Raw genomic sequence first — 13,771 nt, 5'->3', positions numbered from 1 at the left:
CTACACAGCGGAATTGTTTGCTTTTGGGCCCTTAACAACGTCCCTTTGAAATACTTCCAAGTCTCCTCAGTTGTTTTTCCCTTCAGTCTTGCTTCCCATGGGACCTTACCTACAAGTTCTCTGAGCTTATCAAAATCTGCCTTCCTGAAATCCATTACCTCAATTGTGCTGGTCTCCCTTCTACCTTTCCTTAAGATCATGAACTCTATTATTTCGTGATCACTGTCCCCTATACTGTCTTCCACTTTCAAGTTCTCAACTATTTCATCCCTATTTGTTAAAACCAAATCCAGAACAGCTTCTCCTCTGGTAGCTTTTTCAACCTTCTGAAACAGAAAGTTGTTTCCAATGCAGTCCAGAAACTTATTGGATAGCCTGTGCCTCGCTGTGTTAGTTTCCCAACATATGTCTGGATAGTTGAAGTCCCCCATCACCACCAAATCTTGGGCTTTGGATAGTTTTGTTAATTGTTTAAAAAAAGCCTCATCCACCTCTTCCACCTGGCTAGGTGGCCTGTAGTAGACTCCTAGCATGATATCACCCTCGTTTTTTACCCCTTTTAGCTTAACCCAGAGACTCTCTACACAGCTATCTCCTACGTTCATCTCCACTTCAGTCCAAGTGTGTACATTTTTAATATACAAGGCAACCCCTCCTCCCTTTTTTCCCTGTCTGTCCTTCCTGAGCAAGCCATACCCTTCCATACCAACATTCCAATCATGCGTCCCATCCCACCAGGTTTCTGTAATACCAATGATATCATAGTTGTATTTATTGGTTAGCAATTCCAGTTCTTCCTGCTTATTACCCATACTTCTCACATTTGTATATAGGCATCTAAGATACTGATTGGATGGCTTTTCACAAATCCCAGTACTCACTAGTCCCACCACTGTAAAAATATATTTCAATTAGGTGTTGAAGAGGAGAAGCCACTTACCTCAAGTGCCTCCTTGCAGCTTGGTGCAATATTGGAGTCCTTTTTCTGCTTGTGACACCCCATACGTGCCATCTGCTTACTTCTGGCAGTTTTCTGCAGCTTGTTCCTTTGGCCAGGTCACACAATGAAACTCTTGTGGTATAGCAGAGAGTCCAAGAAATAATTTAACTGCCCTCCCCAGGGTCTTCTGTCCCAGCTCTGGGCCCTTTAAATTCAGCACTTCACTTGGGCTTTCAAAGGAACCCTGTCCCCCTTTTTGTGATTTAGATTAGGCTTCTTCCCACCTCTGGTCAATGGGGGAACCCAGCCCCATTGTCCACTCCAGATTCCAACTGAGGGACCCAATGATTAGTAACCATATGCTTCTCAATTCAATTACTCACTGGCACTTCTTCCTACCTGACCCCTTTATCTTCACCCTTAGCCCAGGGCCAAAGTTCTCAGGTCCTGCTTTCACTGCAAACCCAGCTAAGTAAGTGCAGCCAGACCCTGGCTAGTCCTTAGAATCCTGTGGTCAAAGAGCCACATCTTTGATCCTCTGGCTCCAGCCAGACTCTGCTCTGCTAGGATCCTGCAGTTCCTTCCATCTGAGCCTGCTCTGATTGGATTTTGCTAGTCCTTGTAACCCTTGGAGGACCAGTTCTCTGTCAGTTTCCAAGATGGCTGTTTCAGTAAGGCCTTTATAGGCAGCCTGAAGGACCCACCTTTGCTTTTCCTTTCCCTCCCATGTTGCTGCTTTATGATACAGTGTGTGCCACAACTGTGGGGGTCTTCTGGAGAGCTACAAAGGCCAGAGACATCCATTAGGGCTTCTGTGCTGCTTAAATATTTATTTAAACAAAATTTGAGGTTATACACGGCACCTGTGTCTCCTAGAGGTTAAACTGTTTATATTACACAACTCTTCAATCTCCATTAGGATGGCAGGGATGGCTCCACTAGCCTCCAACAAATGGTCGGCGGAGCTCCAAAACAGCCCAGGGAAAATGAAGGATGGGCAAATCAGATTGGATAAAATAATAAGCAACTGGAATTTTCACCCAAAACTTCAACTGAAACCTTTTGGAGTGCAGATGATTATTAACTTTTTAGGACCTTGATCTGATGACAACTGAAATCAGTAGAAGCCTTTACTTTTACTTTGATAGTGCTGGATCAGGCCCTAAATATATAGGTGTGGATTCTTAGCTGGTTTAAATTATCATATCTCAATTTATGTCAATGGTGTTATTCACAATTGATGGTAGCTGAGCATCTGTCTTCAGGGGCTAAGAGAGGTACAGTATATTACACTATGGGTACGTCTAGACTACAGGGTTTTGTTGACAGAAGTTTTGTCGACAGATACTGTCGACAAAGCTTCTGTCGACAAAGAGTGTCTAGACTACATTCAGTTCTGTCGACAAAGCAAGCTGCTTTGTCAACAAAACCCTGTAGTCTAGATACAACCCTACATGCAATAACACCTTCTGTCAACAGAACTCTGTCGACAGAAGGCGTTATACCTTGTAAAATGAGGTTTACCAGCGTCGACAAAACTGCTGAGTTCTGTCGATGTTATGTCGACAGAACTCAGCGGTAGTGTAGACTCAGGTATAGTCCACTTTTGTCGACAAAACTCTGTAGTCTAGACACACCCTAAATGAATATCTTTTTGTCTTCTAGAGAGTCAAACACTTTGACAGTGCTAAATAATAACTGCCTCTAAAAATCAAACAATTTCTACTTAGGTACTAAAATATTTTTCAAATATCAAACTTCATAAACCCAATTTTGAAAAAAAAACCACATGCATTTATCTTGTAATTTTTCTGTTGCATTAGTTGTTGTGCACCTGGGAGTATAACATAAGGCCATATTTACTTTTATGAAATGCCTTGAACCAAAAATAAGGCTGTTTTGCTAAGTTCTAATACACATTTCAATTTACTGAGATGCGGGCTGCCACAATTACCACCTGAAGATATTGAGATAATTGTAATGAGATGTGATTCTCAGTAGCAATGTTTTCAGTGGCTGCAGAATGGGCATGAAAGATTTTCTAAAGAAAGATTTTCTGTTATCACCTATAATTACAGCTTTTGCCAACACAATTAATATACTAGTTATTGGCAAAAGGGACCCCGAGATTTCAGAAAACTAAAATTGAATTAGCAGCCAGTAGGCTACAAAGTAAATGAACGAATGACAGCTTTGAATTTCACTAAGTGGACACCAAAGAACGATAAGGTGAACTAAAGAAAAAAGGCAGAACAATCCATTGATACTAGATAGCTAAACAGACCTCCTTTGATTTTTTTTGCCACCAAATACCACATTTTTATTATTCCCTACTCCACAAGTTGACTTAAAGAGCATGAATGGAAAAGAACTGTTGACACAATACTGCACGCATTTGATGGTAGCCAACATAATGGGGCTGAGATTGCATGGAACATTACCATTCCTGATGTGATACACATGTTGCATTAAGGAAGGAATGCAATAATGCTTATGAAAGTTAAAAAAAACCAAAACGGTGTATTCTGTCTATGTCATTAGAAGGCAAAATCCAGGTGGAGGGTATGAGAGCTCAGATACTAAGGAGGAAGTCATATAGTTACAGAAGGAAGGAAGGAAGAAAAGAAAAGAAAAGAGAAAAGAAAATAAAAAAGAACTTTAATTAGTGGTTACTCCTGAAGGGATTTTTGTTGAGAAATTTAAAGAACTTGGACAGACTTGGCAGCTTATTATGCTTTGAGTAATTATTTTAACAACTGTCTCTTTCGTCATTTCAACAGTCACAAATTCCTATTGTCTTTGCATAGGAAGAATGTTAAGTCTTTCAAACCAAATATTCAAGTCACGTTTTAGTTATTTTGATAAATGAAAACATTCATGTAGTCATCTTGACAGAAGATGATTATGAGGGCTCTGGTTGTGATTCTCCCTTTTTCATTAAAAGCAGGGATTTGGTATCTTTGTCATGTATGAAAAATACAGCATATCCTCCCCAAACGTACAGCACTTTCTCTAAGTTCAGAATGAATTTTCTGAGAACTTACAAGAAGTCCATTACTTAGTTTATGGGGGGGAAAATTAAAAATAGTACCATTTAAGAAGTGTACTGTCTTTTTTTTGTTTTAAATTAACTTAATTAATGAAACAACATAGTCTTCAAACTTCACAACTAATTAAACGGTTTTCTTGCATGTAGGCTATATTTGAAGAAATTAGGTTGTAACTAAGGAAAGTTATTAACGTTTCTTGTATTTAATACCATAATTCTAAAAGTAGGCTAAAGAATGGCTCAGGTCAACAGCCAGTCCACACATAAGTGATGTCATTGTGACATTAGAAGTTTCTAAGTTAATTACCACCCTTCCTATACAGCTAATTTGCATATAACAATTCTATTGGTTGTAATGAATTAGAAAACATATTATGTTGAGTTCTTACTGGTAGATTAAGCAACTTAAATCATCACTGGTCTTTAAAGGTTCCATGACTGAATGATAGCTTAGGCATTAGTACCAGCTGAGTCAGCTCCAATGCCAGGATAAATAAGGCAAGAGTGAAGGGGGAGTAGTTAACGCACAGAGACATTAGAACTCAAGAACTGGGTAACCTTATCCCCTCCTTTCAGAGAGAGGCTGCCTTTGCAATAAACCCCCTAAATCAAGCAGCCAGTTTCAATTTAAGGGCAAGATTCACCATTCCATCTAGTCTGCACTGCTCTGGAAATTCAAAGCAGTTGTAAATCCCTCTCACCTGGCCAGTATGTTCTAAGGTTTGTCCTGTTCTATAGTCCTGGTGAATCTGCCTATGAAAGTTAAATTTTAAACTGATTTAAAGTTGACATTACACATCTTCAAATAGAAATATTACTACACATGACTTCAATTAGAAATATAACATGGCATTCTCTTTGGGTTTACTGTTTCGTGGTAGAATATGATATTTTAAATAATATTTTTAAAAATAAGAACATTAGCATATCAAGAACTATGTTAAAATAAAGATAAAGATGAAAGTATACCATTAATTGAAGGTGAAAATATATTACAAAGATGCTGTAATTATCTCCAAACCAAATGTTACAAAGTTAGGAAATTCAGAGTTAAGGTAACAATAGAATTCTAAACATGTTCATGCATGGAAACACAGTTAATACACCCAATAACCGTAACTCTGCCTTATAGCGATACCATAAGGAAATACAGATTTGAAAATTACTGGGTTGGATTCATAAGGGAGAACTTAGAAGCCTAAGCCATCTAGCCTTCACAACCACCCCTATCATGTAGGCCCCTAAATCCCTACATGCTTATGTTTCTGCTGTTATAGTCCTCAAGGTGCCTAAATTTTAGAGACTGGACATATGCATAATAATCTTAGTCCTGGTAGTGCCCAGCAACTAGGCACCTAACTCAAACCTAAGCCCCAATGAGATTCACAAAACAGACATCCCCATCTAGCTTACCTTTAGAGCCCTATCCGGCGGATGTGCTCACATTTAAACCATTGTCAAATGGCTACAGGAACAGGTGTTGTAAGTTTCCCCTTGTAACTTTTAGCCCAGTTTTTCACTCACTTGTCCAGGTTTAATTCCTCCACTTCCTGTTGTGAAAAAGAGATGTGAATCTACTTTCCAGGTGAAAATGGAAAGAAAATAGAAAGTTTTGTTCTTTTGTCTTTGTTTTGGAGGGAAGGGTAGTAGAAAGGGCTGTTCATTTCAAACTGTTTCATTTGCCATAGTGCATTTTAGAGAATATGGAAGGTCTTTAATAAACCCCAATCAGCAAATTGTCCTGATTCATCTAAGTATTTAAACATCTGTGTAACTTTAGGCACATATTTAAGTCACATTGATTTAAATGGACATTAAGCATGAGCTCAAATGCTTTGCTGAATTAGGGTCATAGTACTTTACAAGTTCGACATATTGAATATTAACTAATCCTCATGGCATTCCTTACGGAATGTTTTGTTACTAAATGCAATTACAGGGAGCTGGTAAGCCCTCAAATTTTCTAGTAATTATTTTGTGGTGCAGAATTTAAGATTAGACCTCCTATACTCCCAGATTTTATTTTTATTAGAGAACTGTGACCGTGAGGGAGGAGCTGATAATAAAAGAACGTTAGCTGCCAGTCGGAAAATTGCAATAAATGTGCCTGTTTGTGTGTTTACATATAATAAGCAGACCATATTCCAATTATTGCTGGTGATTCATTGACAACGTGAAAATAAATGTATTCAATATGTAGCCAGAAAGTAATTAGCAAAGGTGCAATCAACAAATGGAGGGACATAATCTGACTGCACACTGTGAAAATTAAAGGTTCATTACTGGAGAAACATCTAGAACAGTTAGAACCTGCCAAGCAAAATCTTTCAAATCTCTTAAAACAAATAATTATAAACAATAGCTTGTGAAGCAGATTTAATTGAAACCTGTCATTGCTTTAAAAGTACAGTATATGTTAGAAAGTAGAAGAGCATTTTCATCATGTCAAAATTCCAAAGGGCCAATATTTTTTACATCAGACAAGGATTGAGTAAAAAGGAGCCTCTTTGTATTTTAGGCAGTTTGTGGTTAGCATGGTTAAAAACTCAGTACCAAAAACAACCAGGCTTTCACCAATTCCACAACAAGTTTTCAAGGTTGGTTTCATTTACAAATATACAAATGCCTCCAACCTAGATGTTACAACTGGTTGACTCAATCAAGAACAGATTAAGCTTTATAGTTTCACTAGAAATAGAATCCAGATTTAAATCTATATACTGGCCTTGCCATAGGATCACTCTATCCATCTGTTTGACAATACTCCTTTTAATTGCTCTAAGACCATAGCTGTGCTTTAATCCAATACCTTTTTAAATCAGGACTAGGTCACTAGCACTGCTGTAGACAAAAGTCCTGTTACCATGTATAGGCACTGGAGGGAACAGCATTCATCCCTCCTTGGGGAAAGAAAAGGTTAGCTCATCAGTTTGGAATTTTAGAGGAGTTAGGGGAGAATAAATGGATTACTTGATTTTCCCTTACTTCCAATAATTGTGTGTGTGTGTGTGTGTGTGTGTGTGTGTACACACAGAAAGGGGAGGATGTGAAGGGAGAGAAATAAAAACATGCAGTGAAAGCTTACAAATTTTTATTTATAATTAATAGCCTAAAGGATTTTTAGCATACAGACAACATGCATGAAGTTTCTAAAGAAAATAGCAGTGTTGTGCCCTATTTACTTTGAAAAGTAAGAGTAATGAAAACAAAGCATTAATTAGAAACAGCACATTAAGAGGAGATAAATTGTTTTCCCTCTAAATTTCTTTAAACATGTGTTGCCTAAATTCATTTTTCCCTATTGACTCTACATGACATTCTCTGAGCAAAACATCCTCCATGACATTTAGCTCTAATAGGTTGTGAAGCATATGGAAAAAATGCTTTCCCTAGGAATCCACAGGGCCTGTGATGTAGAGGAGAACATGGACAAGAAATCTGTTGTCTGATTTCCACATCCTGGTGTAATCTGGGGTAAGAAGTTTCACTGTGCCAACTGGTTGGCTCACTGAAATAAACACAGTGGTCAGTGGCTTGAACCTCTTGTGGCCAAGTGTGTCATTAAAACCTGGTGGTCCATACGTAAGGTGAAACCACGGCCATATAAACACACATGCCATTTCCCACACAGCCAAAGGAATCCTAGCACCTCCTATTCCACCAATGAGTGCTAAAGTTTTGTTGGTGTCAGAGCCTGGGAAGAAAATGTACGGCTTTTTTCTTTCTTCACTATGAATACAACTGCTCCCCAGAATACAGCCTAACTAGTGCATGAAACCTCACAGACCACCACAACTAAGATAATCTAATTAAAATGACCCACAAACCACAGGACCCCATTGCGCTATGTGCTTCACAAACCCAGAACAAAGACAATTATTGATGTGTGAAGACCACTGCCTATCATTTTGTCAATCAAGGAGCTGATTGATGCGATGTCTGATGTGATAATTAGCTATTATCTTTGAAAAGTCATGGAAGACGGGAGATACTTCAGAAGACTGGAAAAAGGCAGAAAAGTGCCCATCTAACAAAATGGAAATAAGGGCAACCCAGGAAATTATAGACCAGTCATCTTAACTTCTGTACCAGGAAAAATAATGGAAGAAATTATTAAGGAATCCATAAGCAAATATCTGGAAGACAATAAGGTGACAAGTAATAGTCAACATGGATATGTAAAGAACAAATCATGTCAAGCAATCTGATAGCTTTCTTCAGATGATAACAAGCCTTGTTGATAAGGGGGAAGCAGTAGATGTGGTATACCTAGTCTTTAGTAAAGCTTTGATACAGTCTTGTATGAACTTCTCATTAACAAACTAGGGAAATACTACCCATATGGAGCTACTATAAGATGGGTCAATAACTCTTTGGATAAATGTTCTCAGAGAGTAGACATCAATGGTTCACAGTCATGGAGGATGGGCATAGTAAGAGGGGTTCCACAGGGATCAGTGCTATGAATGGTTCTGTTCGATATTTTCATCAATTATTTAAATAGTGGCACAGAGAGTACACTTATCAAGTTTGCAGCTGATACTAAGTTGGAAGAGGCTGCAAGTGCTTTGGAAGATAGAATTTCAAGCACCTAAATGTGTGTTACAAGGAAAAGGGAGAAAAAATATTCTCCTTAACCTCTGATTATAGGACAATAGGTAAAATTGCAGCATGGGAGATTTAGATTGGACATTAGAAAAATTCCCTATGTATCAAGGTAGTTAAGTACTGGAATAAACTGCCTAGGGAGGTTATGGAATCTCCATCTTTGGATATATTTAAGAGCAGGTTAGATAAATATCTGTTAGGGATGATCTTTGGTGCTGCCATGAAGTCAGGAGACAGGACTTGATTACCTTGCAAGGTCCCTTCCAGTTCTAGTATTCTAAGATTCTATCATTATAATTCAAAATGGTCTGGACAAACTGTAGACATGATCTGAGGTAAATAGGATGAAATTTAACAAGAACAAATGCAAAGTATTCCACTTGAGAAGGAACGATTAGTTTCATACATACAAAATGGGAAATGGTTGTGTAGGAAGGAACACTGTAGAGAGGGATCTAGGAGTCATAGTGGACTACAAGCTAAATATAACTCAACCATGTGACACTGTTACAAAAAAAAGCAAACGTCATTCTGGGATGCATTAACAGGAGTGTGGTAAGGAAGACATGAAAAGTAATTCTTCCATTCCACTCTGTGATAATTAGGTCTCATCTCAAATAAGAATGTTAACTATCAGTTATTTTACTAGTTGAGTGGTTGATGGAATTTCCATGGACTGCTCGATTACCTGCACTGGGGCTCTGGTGCATTTCGAAGGGGGAATGTGGAACTCCACGAGCAGCCTGGGGCCAGCAGGAAGTCCCACTGACTCTGGGCTGCACGCAGCATGCCAGCTTTGACATGTACAAGAGTCTCCAGTGGGAGCTCTTGTACATTTCAAAGCATCAGCGCAGAATGGAGCCTGGGATCAGCAGGGGACTTAGAGTCACCTGCTGATGCCAGGCTCCATGACACGCTACCGATTTGAAATGCCACGCGGAGCCGGGGTCAACTAGGGGTCAATGTGCAGCATTTCAGCAGAACCCGGGATCAGCTGGGGAATCCCCAGCTGAGCCCGGGCTCCGTGTGCACAGCAGCACCACACAGTTGATCCCAAATTCAGCTGTGCAGTGCTGCCACTTTGAATGCTACCTCAGCATTTCAAAGGGGCAGCCGCACAACTGATCCCCAGCTCAGCTGTGTGGGGCTGTCCATTTCAAATGCCGAGGCGGTGTTTCAAAGGGGTAGCACTGTGCACAGTTGATCCCGGGCTCAGCTGTGCAGCACTGCCCCTTTGAAGTAACACCTACCCCCCCCGCCTCCCATTTGCTGCCTCTGTCTGATAGAGGAAGCAAGGGCAGGGAATCGATTAGTCAACTGACTATTCAATAAGCATTTGCTTATCGGATAGTTGACTAGTCCTTAACATCCCTAATCTGGAGTACTGTGTCTAGTTCTGGGCAACACATTTCAGGCATGATGTAGAGAAATTAGGAAAAGTCCAGAGAAGAGCAATAAAAATGATTAAAGAGTTAGAAAACATGACCTATGAGGGAAGATTGAAAACATTGGGGTTTGGTCTATAAAAGGGAAGACCAAGAGGGGACTTGATAATAGTTTTCAAGTACCTAAAAAGTTGTTACAAATAGAAGGGAGAAAAATTATTCTCCTTAACCTCTGATGATAGGACAAGAAGCAATGGGCTTAAACTGCAGCAAGGGAGGTTTAGGTTGGACATCAGGAAAATCTTCCTAACTGTCAGGGTGGTTAAGTATTGGAATAAATTGCCTAGGAAGGTTGTGGAATCTCCATCACTGGAAAGTTTTAAGAGCAGCTTAGAGAAACACCTGTCAAAGATGGTGTAGATCACAGTAGGCAAGACAGCCTCTGTGGGCCAGATCTGGCCTGCCAAGCCAGTGGATCCAGCCCGTGGCTGCCCTGCTGCTCTCCTGCCCCCAGGCCAACTGAGACCTGGGAATGGGGTAGCATGTGAAGTCTCCTTCCCCACTAGGGGTGCATGGCATGAGAGGGAACTGCCAGCTGTTTTAAAACAACCGGTTGTTCTCTCTAGCTGCCACATGCCCCTGGAAGGGCAGGGGGCAAGGGACTTCTCATGCTCCCCTCGCCTCCCATTGGGGCAACAGCCTCTTTTGTCCCCTCCCCCCATTGGCAAACCCGCCATTGACTGTAATGGGGGAGGAGATATAAGGGAGAAAGAAAAAATTAGTCCTGCTGTAGCTGTTGCTTACAGCAGGAGTTGTACCTGCTAGTTCCAGGGCTGACTTTGTCCCCAGAGAGAAAATAAGAACAAGAGAAAGAAATAGGGTCTGAGAAGGCACAAAATCTGAAACAGAAAAGAAGAAGCTGCTGCTGCACTGGCAGGAATTGGAGGGAGAAAAGTTCTCCCCACAGAAGGCCCTAACCTCCAGGAGATCTCCCAAGGCCCATGACAAAAGTGTGGGGAACGGGAATCCCTGACTGAAGATTTTGAAGGAAACTCTCGAAGAACACCTGTGTGCATTTTTTAGTATAGGAACACATTTTGCCCCTCTCTCTCCCCCTAAGCCCCCCCTTAATTCCAGCACACATTCTACCATGCATTATCTCAAACTTGATTTGATACCAGGGCCGGCTCTAGGTTTGTTGCCGCCCCAAGAAGAAAAAAATTTTGGCCGCTTCCCCCTTTTTTTTGTCCAGGGAGGGACTTGGGGACACGGGCACCGTGAACACCAGAGTTCCCCTTCCTTAGACAAAGGGAGAGGGAGAATCAGCTGGGTCCCACGCAGCGTGAAGTTGTCAGGACACAGCACAAGTGGGCTGGGTTCTTGGGCAGGTGTGTGTGTGGGGGGGGGGAGGGTACAGGGCCCAGAGAGTAGGGGGAGGGGAGATTGTTTAGAGAGCCAGACATGGGGATCCAGGTGGGAGGCGGGAGGAGGTGGGAGAAGAGAAGATAGAGTCCCAGCATGCAGGGGCAGATGAGAGTTTTGCAGTGCTCAGGGCAGCACAATTTCTCCAGGCCCCCCTTTGGAGAAAAAAAATAGAAAAAAGGCATCAAATGCACATATTGAAGGCTATTTTCATATTAAATGTGAATTGGGTAAATTTGATAGAAACTTAATTTAGCTGGATATTTTTTATTCTAATTATATTGTAATTCATTTATAAACAAAATTCTGCATTAATAAAAAGGGGAGGGATGTCCAAATGTTGAGCAAAAAAAGTGCCCTCCCTCCCCCCCCCCCCCCCGCCCAAAAAAATAATCATGGCACCTTTACATCTCACACTCCCCATCCCCATTCATGGCAGGGCAAGAATGTCCCAAGTGGCTTTCCAGCTGAGAAAAACTGAAAATACCAGACATTTTACTGGTCCGGTATTTTCTGGGGTTTTTTTTTTTTACCTGACAGAAGCCACAAATACTGGACTGTCAGGGCAGATACCAGACACCTGGCAACCCTAGTCATAACTCGAGCTGCATTTACAATAGGCCAAGTACTTAAATCGGGGGATTTTGGCCTCTTCCCCACTTCGGAAAAAGGTCATAATGGTGGTGGGGTGGGAGGGGGGAGGGTCATAAAGTGGGCTATTATAAAGCAGGGGCCTCCTGTATTTGTGGCAGGGGTGGGAAACCTCTCTTGGGTTAGGGGACACTGACCCCACAGAAAAATCAGCTGGGGACTACACAAGCGGGCTGGGGACCAGCAGGCCTGGAGCGGGTCTGGCCAGGGGTTTGGACTATGCCCCAGAGCAAGGGATTGGGGTGCAGGGTCTGGGAGGAGGGTCATGTGGGTGAAGATATCGGAGTGGGAGTGGCTGGGGGGCCACTTACCTAGAAGCGCTGCTCGCCCGTTTCTCCCACAGGAGCTGCCTGGCCACGAGCTGGGGGATTAAAAGCCTGAGGGGAGCGGTGATTGGTGGGTTCCTGCAGCTGTCATTGTCCAGGTCCGGCCAATGGGTTTGGTGGGAGGGCAGAAGCGGCCATGAGGGACATCCCCGTCCCCCCGCCGGCTCGCAGCTCCTGCACCACAAAGGGCCCTGCCGCGCTGTTCTGTTCTGCATGGGGGTGGGGCTGTTGCTGCCTCGCGGCTGGACTCGGCCAGCGCGGAGTTTGCTCCAGCCTCTGCAGCGCCTGCACGGGCTGCCTGCTGCAGTGGGGGCAGGGCTCGAGCTTCCAAAGTGCCACATTGGGCTCCCTCGCGGGCCCCAGGCTGCCGATCTTGCTCTAAGCAGGGCGGATGAGAGGTTTAAAACACTGGCGCTGGCACCAGAGCAGCCGCCCCGCTCGCCCTGCCCTATATCCACCGCTGCCAGCAGGGTTGCAGTGGGCCAGGAGGTGGGGTTGCTGGGCAGAGGCCGAGCCGAGCCGAGGAGGAGAAGAGAGGGGGGCGGTAGCGGGGAGGGGTGCAGGATAGTGTGCAGGGTCACACAGGCAGGGTCACACAGGTCAAGGGGGGGTTCACAGGCAGGGGAGTTGCGGGGGAGAGAACACAGGCGGGGGGGGAGGGGCAAGAGTGGGGGAGTTGTAGGAAGGGCAACGGGAGGGGGATTGCCAGCCGAAGGGGGGAGGGCACACTCTCAAAGGTGAAAAAGAGTCTCCCGGGCTCAGCCTCATCAGCCGCCCCTCCAGGAAGTACCCGGGGCTGCCCACGCAAAGCTCCAGGGCCACGCGCAGGCTCCGAGCAGCCGGGCGCGGGGCTCTCCACTCGGGGGATGGGGCTCCGCCGCGGCAGAGCCCCAGCCGAGCCCCTGAACTCTGGTTCAGTGAGCCGGCAGCTGGGAGCAGCCACCATAGCCGCGGCCTACCCCGCAAAGATCAGCATCACCAGCCGCGGCCGCCCTGCGCCGGGGCCAGGTGCCCCACCCGCCCTCCCAGCACCGTGTCCCGGGGCCAGGTGCAGGCTCCAAGCAGCCAGGCACAGGGTTCCCAGCTCAGGGAGGCCTCCACGGGGCTCCCCGCTGCCCTGCTCCTCCTGTGGGCCAAAATACCGCCCCTGTCAATGTGCCACCCCAAGCACCTGCTTGGTTTGCTAGTGCCTGGAGCCAGCGCTGTTTGATACACTCCTTATGGAATTATCCAGTGTTTTCTATAGATAGTCACTTTATATTTGGTCCATTCAGAGAAATTAACAGCGACAGCATTTTCCAGGCATTCCAGCAAGCCTGAAAGAAACAACAACATAGTGGCAGAATTATCCTGAAACTATTTATGTACTAATATATCTTGAGAGCAACTT

At 43.5% G+C, this 13,771-nt stretch overlaps 1 long non-coding RNA gene across 1 annotated transcript in view; it reads right to left on the bottom strand.

Moving 5' to 3' along the window:
- LOC142829417 (uncharacterized) overlaps positions 1–12,529 on the bottom strand; it is a 94,083-nt gene extending 81,554 nt beyond the window's left edge. The window contains exons 1-2 of the long non-coding RNA XR_012903817.1: positions 12,367–12,529; positions 5,403–5,539 (exon numbers count right to left, since the gene is read on the bottom strand). This is a non-coding gene — a long non-coding RNA (uncharacterized LOC142829417). The remainder of the gene's footprint in view (positions 1–5,402; positions 5,540–12,366) is intronic.
- Positions 12,530–13,771: the final 1,242 nt, after the last annotated feature.

Source organism: Pelodiscus sinensis, chromosome 5 (assembly GCF_049634645.1).
Source record: "Pelodiscus sinensis isolate JC-2024 chromosome 5, ASM4963464v1, whole genome shotgun sequence".
NCBI classification, from domain to species: Eukaryota; Metazoa; Chordata; order Testudines; family Trionychidae; genus Pelodiscus; species Pelodiscus sinensis.
Note: the sequence above shows the minus strand (reverse complement) of the source record. Positions and strands in the feature narration are given on the sequence as shown.